Source organism: Falco cherrug, chromosome 1 (assembly GCF_023634085.1).
Source record: "Falco cherrug isolate bFalChe1 chromosome 1, bFalChe1.pri, whole genome shotgun sequence".
Classification (NCBI taxonomy): Eukaryota; Metazoa; Chordata; class Aves; order Falconiformes; family Falconidae; genus Falco; species Falco cherrug.
Window position 1 is genome coordinate 99,314,649 of NC_073697.1, and position 18,128 is coordinate 99,332,776.

At 44.5% G+C, this 18,128-nt stretch overlaps 1 protein-coding gene and 1 long non-coding RNA gene across 3 annotated transcripts in view; one reads left to right on the forward strand and one right to left on the reverse strand.

Annotated features, from left to right (window-relative positions):
- TTC28 (tetratricopeptide repeat domain 28) overlaps positions 1–18,128 on the forward strand; it is a 191,512-nt gene that overhangs the window by 43,745 nt on the left and 129,639 nt on the right. The gene's annotated exons all lie outside the window — the stretch shown is intronic.
- LOC114015979 (uncharacterized) lies at positions 13,821–17,895 on the reverse strand. Its single transcript, XR_003560201.2, has 2 exons — positions 17,782–17,895; positions 13,821–17,012 (listed from the first exon to the last, which is right to left on the reverse strand). It is a non-coding gene; the product is annotated as an uncharacterized LOC114015979 (long non-coding RNA).

An 18,128-nucleotide genomic window follows, 5' to 3' on the forward strand; every position in this document is an offset into this window, starting at 1 on the left:
AACTTTGAAGATTGCTGAAGTTTCTCAGATCTTTTGGCTGCAGCTATTATTTTTTGGGAGCTACAGGTAACAAGAAGAAAAGTGGGCAACAGCCAGCTTAAATTTCTGTGACCCCGAACCGGATCCTCCTTGGAACTTGTGCAAATTCATGGTGGTGGCTCCATCTGACACTTTGCTAGATGGGAAAATAAAGAGGTATAAGAAGGAAACTTGAGAAAGACTGACTCTAAAACCCAGCACCAGTTAGGGTACATACCACTGATTATAAATATTTATTTATTGAGTGATAGACTGAATCTTACAGCTTTTTAAGACCTTCACCAGAGATGCTGGAGATGCATTTCTCAAGTTACTACTTGTTTCTTTTCCCAGTTTTCTAGGTGAATTCTTTAAACATTGGGTTATCAGATCTCTTGGTATCTTTTTGTCTCCTTTAATCTTCCTGGATGTGAAAAAAATCCCTTTATTAATTTTGCATTGAAACAGCAACTCCCATGAAAAACTAAATTTTATAAGGCGGTGTTTTCAATCTATGACAACTTCACTGAAAAATGCTTTTGACTGGCTCTATTCCATCTATTTTAAGTGTTAAAAGAACAAAGTCCCGAACAGTTGGCAAGACTGTATTCAGGATGTGACTCTCAGAAAGGTACTTTGTAACCGCGACAGAATTCAGCATCCTTGTAGCTAGATTAAATAAAAATTGATGACTGTAATGGTGAACTTGGAAGAAAAAAACATCAAAACGTGAAGGCTTGTGGAGAAACAATTCATTGAATGACTGGGTGGTAAGATTTTAGGGTATTGACTGCTGGTAAGTGCAAAGTAATGCTCGTGGGGAAAAACCCAACCCTGACTGCACAGACGTTGTGACAGGCTTTTAAGTTAGCTGTCGCCACATGGCTTTCAGGTGGGACACACGCTTGAAGTCTGTATGGGTGGTTCCCTGAAACTCCAGTTGATGCCTGACCAGCAGTTATCCCGCTTTCCAGTCCTCCTAACCTCCTTGCCCCCAGGTAGAATCTCAGGAATAACTGGGAAAAAAAGAGAGGACAAAAATAAGGTATTTCTGTCTTCTTGAATGCTTTGAATGCAGTATCTGTCCATTTCAAAAAAAAGAGATATTAGAGCTTCAAGTAATACAGTGGAAAGTATATTGAGGGTGTAGAAAGGCTTTCATGTAGGGAGATGCTAAATAGACTTGGGACTGTTCAGCTCAGGAAAAAGATAACTGGGATAATCTTGAAAAGGTCTATAAACTCATCAATGTGTAGAGAATAAAAAGATAATTGGGATAATCTTGAAAAGGTCTATAAACTCATCAATGTGTAGAGAATAAGAAATGATTATTTAGAGTTTTTTTGTAGTACAAGAAGAATAGGGCACCTAATGAAATGATTAAGCAATAGGTTAAAAGAAATTAAATCGTAGCTTTCTAGGTATTTTTCTGATAAGCTATTCAAGTCAGAGACTGGAGGACAGCTAGTTCAGGGAAGCAGGCAGTGAGGGTTCAGCGTCACTGTAGGTCAAGTTGCGAATGGAAGAAAATGTCTCTTTTGGTTATGCGCGTGTGGTGAGGGCTGTAATGGCTGAATTTCAGTGCTGCCATCAGCTTTCAGGCTGCGGGTGTGGAAATAGGGTGTTTTTTCCACACACAACTTAATTACCCGGTGGGATATGCAAGCGTAGGGTGTGGTAGAAGCTTGCAGAAGTATTTGGGTTCCACTATTAATTAGATAAATTCATAGATGAGAAGACTGTTGAAGAGCATGATACGTAATGGTCCGGATGTGCCTTAGGAAGTCCCAAAAATGCGAGGTTGCCAGGAGCTGGCTGAGTGTTGCAAAGGGTTGCTTTAGACTTGCCTGGAGTTGTAGGCATCGTCAAGTCGCCACTGTCTGAGCCAGGCTGCTGAGGTGGGTGGGCTTCGGTCTAACCTTGCAGCTGTTCCTGAGCTCGGGGCTTTCCACATCACAGGTGAGCGTGTAGGTCATGGGCCTTTGGTCTTGGCATATGTCTATCTGCCTTTAAAAGGTTTTGAAAGATTTAGTTATGGCTGAACACAAACATTTTTCAGATAATAGAATTATTTTTCTTCCGATTTGCCCTGCAAGGTAAAACCTATTTTCTTAAGTGCACTAGAGAGCTTCCTCGCCGTGGAGACAATGATAAGTGATGAGCATTACGCGAGGTGAGCCATTGATCTCATCTCCAGAGAACAATGAGCCTGTCCTGCATCGCCAGTGTTACCCATAGCAAAGGAAAAATAACGTAGGGGGTTTGGGGAAATGCAGATTTTCCAGTTTTCAGGTTGCTAAAGAGTTAAAAACCCACTGTGAAGAAAAGGAAAAAAGCATGTTCCATTCAGAGAGCTTAAGGCCTTGTGCAAAGAGAAAATGTTTACAGGCAGGATAAAACATAAGCAATTTAGAAATGATTTGAAAACTGTTTTTGAGTAGATGGGGAAGTAGAATGGGTGTGAGCCGAAGAGAACACGGCACAACAGATGAAGTATTAAGCAAGGATTTGCAAGGGGAAAACCTTTTGGGTTGGAAGTCAGCCCTTTTTCCCCATGGGGATTCCAAGGCTCTGTTTTGGTGGTCTGTACAGTAGAGACTGAGCCTTGGCAAGCCGAGGAGTGCATGATGTCATTGGATGCATAACATATGCACGGAGAGCTAGTAAATGCTGTTCGCACTGCAGCGCGCTGCCAGATGTGTGTGCTGGAACGCACTTTGAGAAATGGAAAAACCATCTTTATAAAGATACTAAGAAATGATATAAGCATGTCCTGTGCGGAGCCTGGTCTCAGCCACAGTAAAATAGACTCTGTAGGGTTTCTCACCCCTAAACCCCAGGTTTCTGCTCTTGGGAGCCCTCCGTATGGAAGGCCTTAGTCAGGGCTTTTCTGTTGTTCAGAGGTGAGCTCTGGGAAGCTCCTGTTTTACCCAGAGAACATTTCTAGAGCATCTTAGTGTGAATTATTTGCAGCAGAGGAGAATGAAAGGAGTCCATTCACTCCAGTTTCCACTTTTCATTTGCTTCCTATTACGGATGGTCACAGCGTTATTATGGCAGAGGCTTCTGGTGCCAGGCACTGCTCTCTTTGCTGATGCACAGCCCTCTCTACAGCTCACCAGGCTTCCAGGAGTGATTTCCATCTCTTACCCAACAGTGCTTCACATGCAGTAAAACCAAAGGTGGGTTTATGTTTTTTCTGTATTTTGGGGCAAAAATAGAATTTCATTCTAGATTTTGATGTCAGCTAAGAATATTGGTGTCCAGTACAGTATATGTTACCTGGTCACTGGTGTGCCAAGAGTTAAATTTGGCTTTGCTTCTTCCTTTTTGCACTGGCTGTGAGAGATTAAAGGGAGGAGGGCAGCTGCTGGAAGGCAGCAGCAGGAGAACGCCTACAGAAGGTCAGAAATTCCTTATCCAAATGGGACAGCATTTCAAGCTTGAGAGCTTTATTCTGTTTTGTATATTTGTGCTATTTTTCATGTTTACTGATGGTTTTTCCTGCTAAAAGGATTATTGCTAACTGATGGTATTGTAATCTTGCTGGTCTGTATACAAGACTACAAACAAGTCTCCTGTAACAGTTACGCACAGAAATTGCCACTCTGAAACCTTTGGAGCTGTGCTGTTTCGGAAAGATCTGTTTGAGATGTGCCCTGATCACTGCCTCAGAGGAATGTGACATCTGTGACTTGGGGGGAGATTTGTATTTTATGCTCATTGAGTAGAAACTGTTCTTCTGCTGAGTTTTTGAGGACCATGCACCACAAAAGGGATCCGCTTCCCTCCTCGCTGGGATACCGGGCACCTCTGCCAGGCAGACGGTAACTAGCGGCGGGCAGAGAGACCCTGTCAGCGTATGCATCGCTGCTCCTCAGCTTCCAACTAAGGAGGCCAATGATGTTCTGTGCCATTTTAATAAGGAAGAGCACAGCCCTGTAAATGTCACTGTGCTTGGACAGACATGGTAAATGCTCCCAGGCTTCAGGCTCCAAGGCATGAACTTTTACCAAGTGGCATCAGAAGGGGGTTTTTCTTCCTCATATACAAGGCACATATATCACTCTATAGAAGGAAGATCTGTGGGAGGTATGTTTCCAGACTGATTGGACTGATTTTGTCTGTTGTGCCAGAAGGATCCTGACCAAGCAAGCTAAATGGCTGATTTTAGTAGGCCAGGCTACGGGATTTAGGGAAAACCTGTCTGTTCTGGTATGTGGTTCCTGTAGCAGCTCAGTTCAGTCCAGCAACAAGAACTCCCCCCCTTTTTTTTTCTCCCTCGCCCTCTTCTTTTTCCTTTTTGTCTTTTTTATTTTCGTGTTTCTTTTTTTTTTTTCTTTTTTTCTTTTCTTTTCTCTTTCCTTTTTTCTCTCTTCTCTTCTCTCTTCTCTCTTTTCTCTCCTTCTTCTCTTCTCTCTTCTCTCTTCTCTCCTCTCTCCTCTCTCCTCTCTCCTCTCTCCTCTCTCCTCTCTCCTCTCTCTCTCTCCTCCTCTCTCCTCTCTCCTCTCCTCTCTCCTCTCTCCTCTCTCCTCTCTCCTCTCTCCTCTCTCCTCTCTCCTCTCTCCTCTCCTCTCTCCTCTCCTCTCTTCCTCTCTCCTCTCTCCTCTCCTCTCTCCTCTCTCCTCTCTCTCCTCTCTTTCTCTTTTCTCTTTTCTCTTTTCTCTCTTTTCTCTTTTCTTTTCTCTTTTCTTTTAATTGAGGCTTCAATGATTTGGAATAAACCATTGTAAAATTGGTTTAGGTTTTGGACTTTCAAGTTATGCTTGTTTGGCCTAAGCCTTTACGCAGGTTAATTAGAAGGGGCTTTTTAACTAGAAGAATAATAGTAAGCTTCTCCTACGTGCAAATATGAGCTTATTGGCAGCACTTTACCTAAATTATGACACTTACAGAATGGCAGTTGGGTAGTGATGTGGAAAACTGAGTCACCCCATTCCTGACAGCCCGCTGCGTTGTCACGTAGAACAGAGTAAGAGTCTGTGACCAGGCAGAGAGAATAGATCACACTAATTTGTGTTTCACTTGTCTGTCATCGCTTGTATATGCAGCACATAAAGAAGGCATCACATGTAACAGGGAAATTCAAGATCTAGAGGGCCTTTTCCATCCCTCATCCTATCCATGATAGAATCTACGTAGTAAATTTTAGTTCATTCTTGCCCTTTCTTATTTTTACTTGTAGCAGTTGAGTAATTCATTCCCACTTGCTCTTTTAATCTCTGACACGCATCCAATATCTGCTGCCAGAGCTGCAGCGTTATCAGGTTAAAGATTCTTGCCACATCTTTTTTTCCATATATGATTCCTTTATTACATTTTCAGTTCTATTTATGTTTTCTGTGCTGTTTCTAGATTATCAGTAACTGCCTGGTGAAGTGCTTGGAAATGGGTGCAATAGCAGAGGAATAGCAAGGCTGCCTTAGAACTGGAATAAAATGTTATCGTGATCATCCTATCTGTGGTAGAATCTACATAGTAAAAGATGAAAATGGTGTGTTTTGCAGCTATTCAAGACTTTTGGTTATAATTCTTACCTCTTTCAGTTCCCAGTTGCTCTGCAGTTGGTTTTGCCATTGAGTATCAAGGTTTAATTGGTTTGCATCAGTAGAACTTTCGATGCGAAACTGCTGATGAACTGATTTACACATGGCTAGAAAAGAATCCTTTTTTAGAAGTAACAGAGAAGGTCATTACATTATTTTTATTCCTTTATTCCTTTTACGTTTGCTCGTAGTGACTGTTCAGCAGTTTGAACTGGATAAAGCCTTGGTTTCTGTGCATACTAATGCTCAAGTCACAGGAGCCTGGAACTGTCAGTCATTAAAGTAGTTACTTCTAACTGTGTGATTATGTGAATTGAAGAAAGGAAATGGTATAAAGGAATTTTACCGTTAATATGCTTCCTCAAAGCTAACTCTGGAAAGGAAGTATGGCCATGTTTTCCTCTGCTGATGTGCTGGTTTCAAAAGGAAAAAAAATTCCTTGCTTTGAATTAATCACAGTTTTATGAAGTCCAGGAGCATAAACCAGATCTTTTTTTAATGGCAAGACTTAATTTTAAAGGTCTGTCTGTAAACTTAGCAAATAAAACAAATTATTGATCCTTTCAAGTCTAATGACAGCTTTACTTGCCATGGCACAGCTTGAAAAGACCTCTACCAACTACCGACCTGCATTACAACGTGCTCTGTATTATCATGGTACAAGCTCAGTGTGATTTGGTTTAACATAAAGATTTTAAAAAAAAAAAGTTTCAGGTTGGTTGGATGTCTGAGGGGACTGGTAATGTATAGATTTAGACATTCACACACAGGTCACTGGTTTGAAAAAGGGTAGGTTTGTGAGAAGTTGCTGGCTGCTTGGTGGTCTGTTCAGATGGCATTTGCATGAGAGGAGCTGCATCTTCAGCTGGCATTAAGCAGTTCTGGCTGATAGTCCCAGCTGGCTGGTAGTCAAAGCAGGGGTCCTACATGAAGTGGCTTGTGGAGCCTGGGCACTGGGTTCTGCTGTGGACGCAAGAAGTAATCTTTATTCTGAGGATTTCAGATGTGTCAGAAATGATGTTGCGGAGAGTGTTATAACATTACTCACTCTTTTCTGTCTGCTTTGTGCATGTGCAAGGACCCTCTCTTTCAGCGGCATCCACTGCTAATCTCACTTTTTTAAAACGGCAAAATCTGCGCTGGAGAAAAAGGAAGGTAAAGTGAGTACAGGTGACGCTTCAAGTAGAGTTTGTCGTTTTGGGTCTGCTGTGAGTTCATCCCTTGTAATAGATCACCCCTTGTAATAAGTCTAGTAAGAAAAGAGGCTAATTGCAAGAATAGATTACGGAGCAAATGTCTGTTTACATAATCTTTCATTAGCCAGTTTGGTTTTGCTTTAGAAAGTATTTAAAATTAATCTTTTATCATCAGTAACCACTTTTATGTAGACACGGATCAAATATTTTCTTATTTTTGGTTCTTGCAAATAACTTACCCCTCACCTTTCCTGTCAGGCCTTGGATGGAAATTGCTGCATGGTTGGGTCCTTCTGTTTCTCCATGCAGAAAAATGTCAGTACCTCTCTAAGCCTTATGTTCTTTCATGCTGAATGCTTGAACACACAAAGTTAAATGAAGTAGCTATATTCTTCGTATTTTTAGGCTGGAGCCAACAGCTGTCCTAGTTACTCTTAAATGCTCTCACAACTTTATGCTGAAAAATGTCATTGCAAGTCAGGTTCTGCATAAGTGTTTTGTGCTGTAGTGGCGTGCTGGCCTCCGTGCTGCAGGATGGAGCCGGCCGAGACTTGCCTTCATCACTGGCAGGTTCTTATGTTCTTATTTTGATGAGCTCCCCTAAGCTTACTGGCCAAAGTAGCGAAGTTAAATAAAACTGCGTCAGAAACCCGCCGTCATGGTGGTGAAGTGGCCTAGACTACATCTACAACTACTCATCTGATAGAGACACCCCCTTTTTGAGAGTCTGGGCTCTGTGAGAGCGGAGGGGGTGCTGCACCCTTCGGGCCAGGCACATCTGCTGGCTGTGGACAGCTTGTGGCCAGATCTGGGCTGACAGCGGTGTTTGTAAGCAGGACAACATAAGGTAAACCTCCACCTGGATATGCTTCTCCAACCAGATGGTTGTTGTAGGTCCTTTCCAACTGGAACCGTTCTGTTCTAAGAACCTTCGATGTAACTCCTCAGGGTCCAGACGGCCCCTGCCGCAGTGCTTTCAGTGATACTGTGCAGTTTTACAGCACCTGAATGTTGTTTCCCACTTTTGAAATGGTTCTCTCTGACATGGCAGTGACAAGTTATTATTCACATTAACTGTAGCCTAAAGAAAGAATTGCTCTTTGAACACCTTTCTAAAGAAGAGTTATTTGATTTTTTTTTGAGACCTCATTGCCTGTCTATCTGTAGAGACTTTGTAGTTGTACAGAAGTTCTGTTTATTCCTTTCCTCTGTTCTCAAATGCTGTAGCAGTGGAAAGGGCTGCTCTGTAGCTTTAGCAACTGTGGTTTGGGGAAAAGATGATACTGCATATGGATGAATTGTGTCACATCTCTTATTCATAGAGTCCCAACTGAATATGTGAACAGACACAAACGGAATTCCTGTTCCACATTTTACAAGAAAGTTCAGCAGTAGGACTGTCTATCATTGTAAATCAGTAAGAGAAGACTCCTGAGAGAGTTACAAGTGCTGTTTCTGACTGTTACCGGATCTTTTGTTGAGTATCTCAGGGCTCGGGAGTAGGATAGCTGGTGTAATATACCTGCATTTCCACTGTGTGGAAGAGAAATTTTTGAATAGACAAAACAGATCTTTTACAACACAATAGTTTTATTGTGTAGCCCTTTCAGAGAAAACTTAAAAAAAAAAATAAAAATTAAATTAAACCTTGCATTTCTTTACATTTAGAAAGTATGTTCTGTGTCCTGCAAAGCACAGAACCTGTGCCCAGGAGGTTCCCTCTGGACATCAGGGAACACTTTTTCCCTGGGAAGCACAGCCGAGCAGTGGCACAGGCTGCCCAGGCCATGGAACCCCCCTTCCTGGGGTGGTCAGAAGCCCCTGGACATGGCTCGGGGTGGCTTGCCCGAGCAGGAGGCTGGAGGAGGTGACCTACCTCCAGAGATGCGTTCCCACCTCAGCCCTCCTGGGAGTCCGTGGTTTATTGCCTGCGGACAAACTGCAGCCTCCAAGGTTCCCACAAAATGATCCAAGCGCTAAAGGAAAGTAGGCTTTGCTGTTTTAGCCATGTCTGGTTTCATTCTTAAATTTTTATTTTTCAGTAAATGGTAATGGCTTAAGCTGCTGGCCATTGGGAGGCAGGCCCTGCGGAGTGGCCAGTTGCTTGGCAACAAGCAGCAGCAGGGTGGGGGGCGAGGGAGGGAGAGCAGCTTCCGAAGGGATGAGCAGCAGCATCCCCCCCTGAAATCACGGGCTTGCGAAATGGGACAGTTTCCTCAAAGACCTACAGCACTGGGGAAGATTTCTCGGGGACGTGAGGGAGTATTGTGAATATTGGAACATGGAATGGAGTTGTGCTTGCCTTTGAATTTGGCTACTTAACGTCAAAACTATTTATTTCTAAAGTCCCCGCTGATGAGGTCCGACTGGCAGTACTCCCTGTGTATTCCCTGGTCTAAATCCTTGTTCTTGGCTCCACAGCATTGCTGCCAGTTCTTTGAAGCTCATCAGTGCTGCTGTTTAACCGGGTGGACGAGGTGCTGCGGAGTGCGATGAAGCATGGGTGCAAGAACGGATACCCACACGTGCATGAGCATGCGCAGACATGGGCATGCCCATGCACACATTCCGTTCTCTTGTTCTTCCCCTCCCTGATGTGTTGCTCCTTTTCCTGTGTGTGCTTTCACTCTCCAGCTCCTTACTCCTCCTCCTCCTCCTGCCCCGCTGTGCTGCAGCCCCTTTGTTTCTGGCAGGAGAAGCAAGAAAACCAGCCTGCGAGTTGAACCTGCCTCCTTTGGGGTGTTTATTGGCTTGTTTAAACTTGTGCATTCGGAAAGATACCATGGAACTGCATTACAAAGGGACAGGGCACTTCTGCCTTCTCCAGTGGGCAACCCCCTGCTGCCTGCGTCTGCTTTGGAGCAGTGACGCAAGTTTGACCCAAAGTCTCGCCTGTGCATGATGTCAGACTGTATCTGTCAAGTTTTTTGATCAAATTAGCAGTGTCGCTAAAGAAATGACTGATTTCCTTGACAGCTGGTTCTCACTAGAAGTTTCCTCCTCTCAGCTGTTTATTTGTTCTTTTCTGTGCTAAATCTACTTGCCAGACCTTTTAGCGTAACCAGCTAGAAGTGGACCTGTGTAACTTACGGATGTTAGGGGGAAAAAAAAGAGAACTGAAGGCAGTGAGGTGTACAGGAATCTCTGTTTCAAGGGAAGAAACACAAGAGCTCTTAAAGCTGGGTAGCACTTTTCACCTGCAATTTGATCAGATCACCCCTGTATCCACAGCATTGGAAAATGAGCGCTCAGGACATGTGGGGAAGAAGAGCCTAAACTGATTACGAGTCTCAGAGCATCCTAGTAAATAATGACGTAAGGTGAGGAAGTCCAAAGAGTCGTGGAAAAACAGTTGGTTTTACTGCAGCGTCTGTAGCAACAGACATTTCCATCAGTTTATATTCTCAGGATAAAGATGGGCAAGGAAAAAGATGGAGTGAGATGGTCCTGCTGGGATGGATGAATGTGCAGTCTTGGCTGCGTGAATTTTCTCCTTGCTTAGAAGGAATCTACATGAAATTTTCTCCTTTGATATTAAACTGCTTGGCTGGAATTACAGGAGTGACTTGGTGGCACTCCACTCCTGTTATGGGCATGTATAGGGCCATCCTGTACTAGTTAAAATCAATTAATTTCCAGCATGCCCAGATAATAATACTTTCCTTCCCTTAATGTCTCTTCTTGGCTCACTGTGTAGTATTGTGGATTCTTTGGAAAAAGTACCGTCCTTAAAGACTTGGAAGGTGCCTGTCATGCAGTTAGTTCTGCCATTACTAAGCGATAAATAACATGCCTTGAGAAATAAGGCACCGTTTCAGTGCTCTGAGGTGAAAGGAAGTTCCCCCTCAACCTCAAGCTACGTTCCATTAGGATCCGCAGAAATATCTATGCGGAGGTGACTGGACCTGTCCCTGGGAGGGTGCCAGTCCCCCTGTGGCAGCTGGTGGCTGCACCGTGGCATGGGCAGATCCCCACAGTGTCACCAGCCTTGCGAGCGGGGCAGATGGGTTGCCCTATTGTCCTGGTGTGATGCATGTGTTAAATAGGTGATTTATTTGTCTCTTAGAATTTCTTACTTGAGGCAGCAGAGGGTGATGGAAGTCAGCAAGGGAAGACTGAGAGAAGACTCTTCTCCGGGAGAGGACAGATAGCAGAAAGGATACTTTTTTTGGTAGATCTTTGCCTCCCAAGTATTGCTTTGACCCACATCTTGACTGAATTACACTTGTCTCCATAGCAGCAGTAATTGTGCTTCCTATGGAAAAAAGGAGGGGGAAGCCATAATTAGAAGCAGGTCCCAAACACGATGTTTTCTTCTCAGAATCATGTAATGGAAGAGCTGAAGCTTCTTAAGCCAATAACGGAGTCACAACCAACAGTTCCAAAGCAAACGCGTTCCTTGGTAAGATACAGTTAAAATTTGTAAGATACAGTTAGGATTTGTTTCCTGTCCAATAAACTACAGAAGTACTTGTTTTGCCGTAAGACTATCACATAAATATTTCACAGGCACAACTGCTTCTCTTGATGAATACAGTCACTAGCCAGAAGATTCCTGCTCGCATCCTTAGGCTTCTTGATCTGGGAGTTCCCCACCTCTGCCTCGTAGGGTGCTGTGTATGATTCGCCTCCCCCTTGCAAAATAAAGAAGGATTTGCCCTCTCCCCCGTACTCATTTCTGAATATTTTAGAATATCGACTGAAGTGTGTGCCCATGAAGAATCTGAGTGCCGCCTCCATGGGGGTTTAGTTACTTCCCCATGTTTTGTCACTCTTTGTTCCTGCTGTAGATGAGTTTGGCTGGTTATTGTGTTTAATATTAGACCCACCCTTGTGTGGACGGTTCTTTCTAGTTCCTCATGTGGAGACCTGGGAAGTATTTATGTGTTCTACATGCATCTTCCTTGTTGAAGTGTTGGACACTGAGCGTACCGGGGTTTGGTGGGGATGGAGTTGGTTTTCTTCATAGCAGACCATATGGTGCCTTGTTTTGGATTTGTGACCAAACGAGTGTTGGTAACACACAAATGTTCTAGCTGTTGCTGAACTGTGCCTGCACAGCACCAAGGCCTTCTCTCACCCTGCGATAGTGCTTGTTTCCTTGCACCTTTTCTCTCTTATGTGTATAAATGTGCATGTGTAAACGCTTACAGTCACAATCGGGGTGCCAACAACGACTCTCTAGCTATGCTGCAAAAAGCAAGATGATGAAGTGGGGCAGTATGCTGTTCTCTTTTTTCGCTTTCCTTTTTTCCCCGGTTTTTTTTTCCTCCACCCCCACCCCCTGTTTTTGCTTTTCATTCTCCCCTCCCCCCACCTTTTCTCTTACTAAGTAAGGAGTAGGGCTCTCATTTGGAATACCAAAGAGCAGTGTAAGGAACGATGCAGTGTTTCACCATTTATTTCCCAAAGGGTGGGAAAGGGATGGAGTTTTATCACAAGGCTTGGTCTATGAATTAAAAAAGAACTGCCTAATTTTAGGGCAAAAGCCCTAAATGAGGTAGAAAATACAGACATACACTTGCATGCCTTCCAAAAATGAGTGTTTCTTGGTGGGTTTATTTTCCATACACATTCCTGGCGTACCCCTCTCTGCACTGCAGGCAAACCTTTGGTGGGAATGCTGGCTGCCTCCCATGTTCCTGCTCGTCTGTGGCTGTGTTGCAGAGCCATGCAGTCACAGAATGGTTTGGGTTGGAAAGAAGCTTTGAAGGCCATCTAATCTACCCCCTTGGTATTAGGGAAATACTACTCCAAGAGATATTTTTTTGTGTGTGTGAAGAAAATACTTACAAATGAGTGCCTGGAAGCAAGGGTGATGGATCGCAAGGAGCAAAACATGCAGTGCAGTGTCCCGTGTTCCCTGCAACCAGCGTGGGGCCGGGGTCTCTGCAAGCGTCTGTTCCCTACGTCCTAGCTCAGATGTCAGTGCTTGAGAGGGCACTCTATCACAACAAGATTAGCCCTAATCTTGTATTAACCTCTTGGATCATTTTGTGGTACCTCTGAATGATTTGTAATTAGTAACAGGCACCTACAGCCCTCAGACAATTTGGCCTGTGTGATCACCTCCCCCCCTTACCCCTCATGAATGCAGTTGCCAGTAATAAATGCTGAAGGCTCTTTCCTTATCTTCATTTCAGTTCTGCATCTCCTTGAACAAAATTGTGCTACAACTCTCTAATTAGTCTTAAGCAACCAGTTTTTCTCACCTGCTTCTCCTGTCAGAAGTGGTAGGTTCCAGATAGGTATATCCTCATTTTTCAAAGCCCTCTCCTTGGTGTTTCAGCCTGGATTATACCCCTGTGAAAAGAGCTTTTTCTGCTTGACTAAACTAAGCATTTTCTGAAGTGATTTTCAGTCTTTTGAAGAGAGTCAGCTGCTGAGATGTGAACCCCAGGTAACCTAATAATGAAAATAATCCACGCTACTGCTGTACGGCACAGAACAATCCATCTTTATTATCAAGAGAACAGGGTGAAATGGTTCAGTCTAGTAGCAAAATGCAACAGGAACAAAAGGCAGATGGACCAGAAGAGGCTGGTGTAATCGGCAAAAACTTTGAAGGACCTTGAATCGCTTCCTTGGCCTGCGGTGTTCTCACCCTTCAGCGTGCACTCTGAGGTGTGCGCCAGGGTAATGCCAAGCGACGCCAGCACCTGCGGTTGGAGTTGGTACTTCTCTCTTCCCATGTAAGAAAGAAATGGCAGGTTGCGTGCCCAGAGAACCTGGAGTGAGGAGGCTGGAAGTAAATTTTGATTCTAAGTCGCCTGAGTACTTGCCATAAATTGACACCTAGAGACGAGTTAGGATTTGTTGATTTCTGGTAATTTAGAGGAGTGAGATTCTTTTCAGAACTCCAGTACACCAATTACTACGCTTCAGGGGAGTTAACTGCTCACAGACCAGGAGAATTTTCTGAAATACTTTCTCCCTTTCCCTTCTTTAGCAGCTGCAGTTGCTCAGATCAAGTGTGCTGTATCTTTAAACAATTGCAAGCTGCCATGTTTGCATTCAGCATGCTAGTTTGAGGCAGACAAAACAATAAGACACAGAATCATTGTAATGAATTGAAAGCTGCTTTAATAAATTCAGAAATAAAAGGATTAGATTTTATTATGCTTCATGAATTTGCCAGGGGACTTTGCTATTAGAAGGCTGATCTACATCCCTCTTGCTGTGTTGGTGTATTGTTAACTGTTAAAATGCTGGCATCTGTCAGGATACCAGTCCAGTGAGTTCACAGGAAAGCATACATCCTAAGATCAAGTGGTTACTCTAAATCTTTATGTATGTGCCAAATACTGTCAGATCTAGCTGCTTGCTAAATGGTAGAATGACACAATAAACTAAATTCTGATATGCTTTGGCTAGCCAAAGTTGCACTCTTCTCACCAAGCCATCTCCAACCGGACATTTTTCTACTTGCAGTGTATGTGATTGCTTCTAGGTGATGCACTTTGGCTGAGTAGAGGGAATTTCAAGGTGTACAAAGGTATTAGAACTTTATTGAAAATGAAGTGTTTTGCAAGAAGAGAGGTAGTACATCAAATAGTTGTAGGTTCTTATCAAGGATTAATTTGAAAAAGACACTTTCCAATTTTTTTCATTGAGTTGTAAGATTGAGCTCCGATATTGGATATGTCTTAATAACACACCCCTTTCTTCTCTGTTAGTCAGCATCTTTAGGAGAGAAGGAACAGGTGTTTGGCACAATATACTGGACTGTCAGATCCACAGTCTGAATTTTAAAAATACCAGTAAATCAGGGAAATGGGGCCGGGGCTGGGCAGGGGACAGTATTGGTGTAGCCAGTCATTTTGGTGGATGGTTTTGTGCCAGCCTGCCAAAATACTGACCGTTATTCACTCACAAATATTGGAAGGAATAAAATATGTTTGTTCCTTATTGATGTACATTTGGAAGAGAAAACGCTGTTCTCTGGGAGCTGCTGTCACAGTGTCCAGAAGGCTGGACCATTCATTCGGAATGGATTCATCATGGTGTTTCTTACGCAGAAGAGATGTCGGTAACCTGTGACAGGCTCTATGACTGGGGCATAATCCTGTATGGGAAATGATGGCACTTGGCTCTCCACACACAAGCAATATTTTGAGCCAGGGATGCTGGGATGGGGAGCTGATTGATACTTTTCAGCCATTTCACCTTTAATGAACTGAGAGGCATTTAACTTTGATGGACCAGTGTTATCTTCTGCTTCATATTCGTATTCTTACATGGCTTGTCCACTGATTCAGTCTGAACTGTATGAAGCACTTGCACTTGAATTTTCTGGGCTTTGCTGATTACTTGAGAAAATGAATTGGTTCACTTTGAAATGGACATGAGGATTCTGTTCTCATGATGGAGGAGATGGAAGCTGCCAGCATAAGAGGATGGTTTCAGCATCTTCTGGCGATTGAATCACGACATACTGAGTGGCTTCCAACCTGGGAAGAGAAACTGGGACCTTAAAAGCAAACAAAAAACCATGCTGCGTTTTCTTTAATCTTAAAGAAGTCAGACAACTCTCTGACTTTGAAAGAGTAAAGACTGTCTGCCATTTCCTTCAGATACCTGGCATTTATACTGCCTTTATTCTGGGTATTTTCTATGGCTTTGAAAATAGTGCCAACATAATTTCCTTTTTCAACAGCAGAAAAAAAAGCAGTTTAAATATAGCAGAAATGCCAATCACTGGAGTAAGACTTAAGATTAGGAGTGAACCAGCTCACTCCCTTTTGTGACAGGTGTATATGCACAGCTCCTGCTTTGCTTCCTGTTAATTATCTTTAGGCAGGAAGAATTTCAAAATCTCCTGTTGATCATGTCAAAACAACACATTTCCCAATCTGTCCATGAATTAAATTAAGCTTCTTTCTGACAGCATCATGGTAAATGGCATTGTCTGATTCTGAGCGTTTATTTTCTTTACTTGAGTACCGACTCTGCCATTTAGAGAACTCTTCAAAATTGCCAATGCTGGTTTTAAAATATGTGGAAATCAATGAGTTTCCGGGCACACTGGCTCTACTGTTAGTGTAATAGAAGGGCATAGCTCCATGATACACTAGCTCTGATGAGTAAAACCAGATGGAGTTCCTTTTCTGCACTGCCACACCTGTTCTTTTCTGTCCCTGCTGCTTTTCAAAGCTTTATTTTTCACTTGCATCTTCTCGGGGATTTAATTTATAGCGTGCTGCCAGAAGCTGTCAGTAATCCAGATGAAGGTGGGCGAACAGAAACACCAAACTGAGAGCAGGTGTTTGAGGGTAGCACAGGACAAGATGTGAACTACCGAAGGCAGCTTTGCGACCGAGGCTGATGTGTTCTGGAACTGTTGCCCAAGGTTTGGCTTCATTTCAGGATACGTGCAGTGATTGTGGAAGGGACGCAGCCTCTGACCACAGAGGCTCCGAGTTGAAACAGCCCATGTGAGTTTGCTGCTCTTGCCTCCGCGTGGTCTGAGGCATACTGTCCTTCAGGACTGAGGAACTGCAGTGAAAAGCAGCTGACTGTTTTATTTCCAAGGGGCCCAGCAGCGAGTGTTTGTTGATCTGGGTTTGGATGCTACATTTGCCATTACATTTATTGTTTACCTCTGAGATGCTGCACTGTTGGTCATTCATCATAGCAATGAAAACTACAACTCTGCACCACTTCAATAACGTAAAACCCAGTTAAATGGTGGTGTGTTCACATATTAAGGATTTTTAAGTCACCTGAGATACTCTGGTTTTTTTGAGAATGGTCTCGGGACCAACATCTCAGGCTAAAGCTGTGCAACTTCAGCATAAACTACTTCTCAGAGGTGGTCAGAACGCTTAAGCTGCCCAGCTTTACCTTCTGCGTGCAGCATTGTTAATCAGTGAGGAAGTCACAGTGGGAACAAATACTCCGACCACAATATAAAGCTGAAACCACACAGGCATTCCAGTAATAAACTTAGGGTTAAATTTCTTGAACAAGCAAACAACAAGAGGTAAGACGCTGCATCTGTCTGTGGTTCTGCCTTGTGTCTTCAGTCGTTCAGGAGGAGTGCTGTGTGCACTAACTGCGTTTCACCTGTGACCACCGTGCTGGATCTTGGCTCAGCTGGAGGCACCGACTGCCTGAGAGCCAGCGGGAGGTGGCCTTTTACATCACAGACAAGTCATGCTTGACCCAGCGCGTAAATGAATGGGATGCTGACAGACCTTCTTCTCTGTGATCCTCTCCCAAGAACAAACAGCTGCCTTTTCTTAGAAGAATCCTAATGAGAGAGTAAAACATTAGGTTGCAGATTACAGCACGTGGTGTAACCCACTTTTGGGTGGCCCACTTTGCTGCAAGAAGTTTATTCTGCTGTATTTACTGGGGAAAAGAAAGACAGAGAGATTTCTCTTTAACCAGAGAAAATCTGCATTTTGGAAAAATAAATAATGCTATTACAGGGAGAAAAGCCAGAGCTTCATAGAATCAAATCAGATCTTACATCCTACAGGGGGATGTTGGTTAAGAATGCACTTTATGGACCACTTTTGAATCTTTGATCTTTTTTATCCAGATGAAACAAAGCTCAGTGCTGAGAAATTGATGAATTGGGATTGTTTTCAATCTAACAAGCTCTGCAGGTCCTACCCAACAGCAGCACGCTGTAACAGCAGCACGCGGCAATTCGGGTTCAATGCACGTGGGACAGTCCAGGATGAGCAGAAGAAACAGATGCACGGAATAGGGAGTTTCATGGGAAAATCAGTTTCATCCTAGTTTGTTTATCCCTTTTCCCTGGCTGTGAGCTGCAGGAACCGGACAGGCTCCTCTCCCTGAAACACCCTCCGCTGCCCGCTCCACCGATCGCATTTTACACCGCGTTTGCTCGCCCCTCGTGCGCGGGGTGCTCCGGCCCCCGAGCGGCAACGCACGGCGCGTCCAGGAGCCCAAACGCTCCTTCCCCCGGTGAACCCTGAGCGTTGCGTTTGTAAACCCCATCCCGGGCTGCTTTGAGCCACCGTCCCGGGCCCCCCGGGGAACGGACGTACCGGGGGGGAGGCGCAGCTCCGCGCTGTTGCCGGTGCGAGGCCGGGGCACTCGGCGTTCGGCACCACGGCGGGAGCGGCCGCGTCTCGGGCGCTCGGTGGCGTCTGCAACTTTCACCGTGGCAAAACCAGCGGCAGAACCGCAGCACTTGGCCCTGCGGCTCGTCCAGCGCCCGCCTCCGGCCGTTCCTCAGCGCACGGGGATGCAGCCCGGCCGGCGCCGGCCGCCTTGGGGCACGGCGGCACCACCGGGCGGGGCGGCGGGCAGGGCCGTGCCTCCCTCTCTCCCTCCCTCGGGGCGGCGGGCAGGCCCGTCCCGCCGTCCCTCCCGCAGCGAGCGGCCGGCGCGG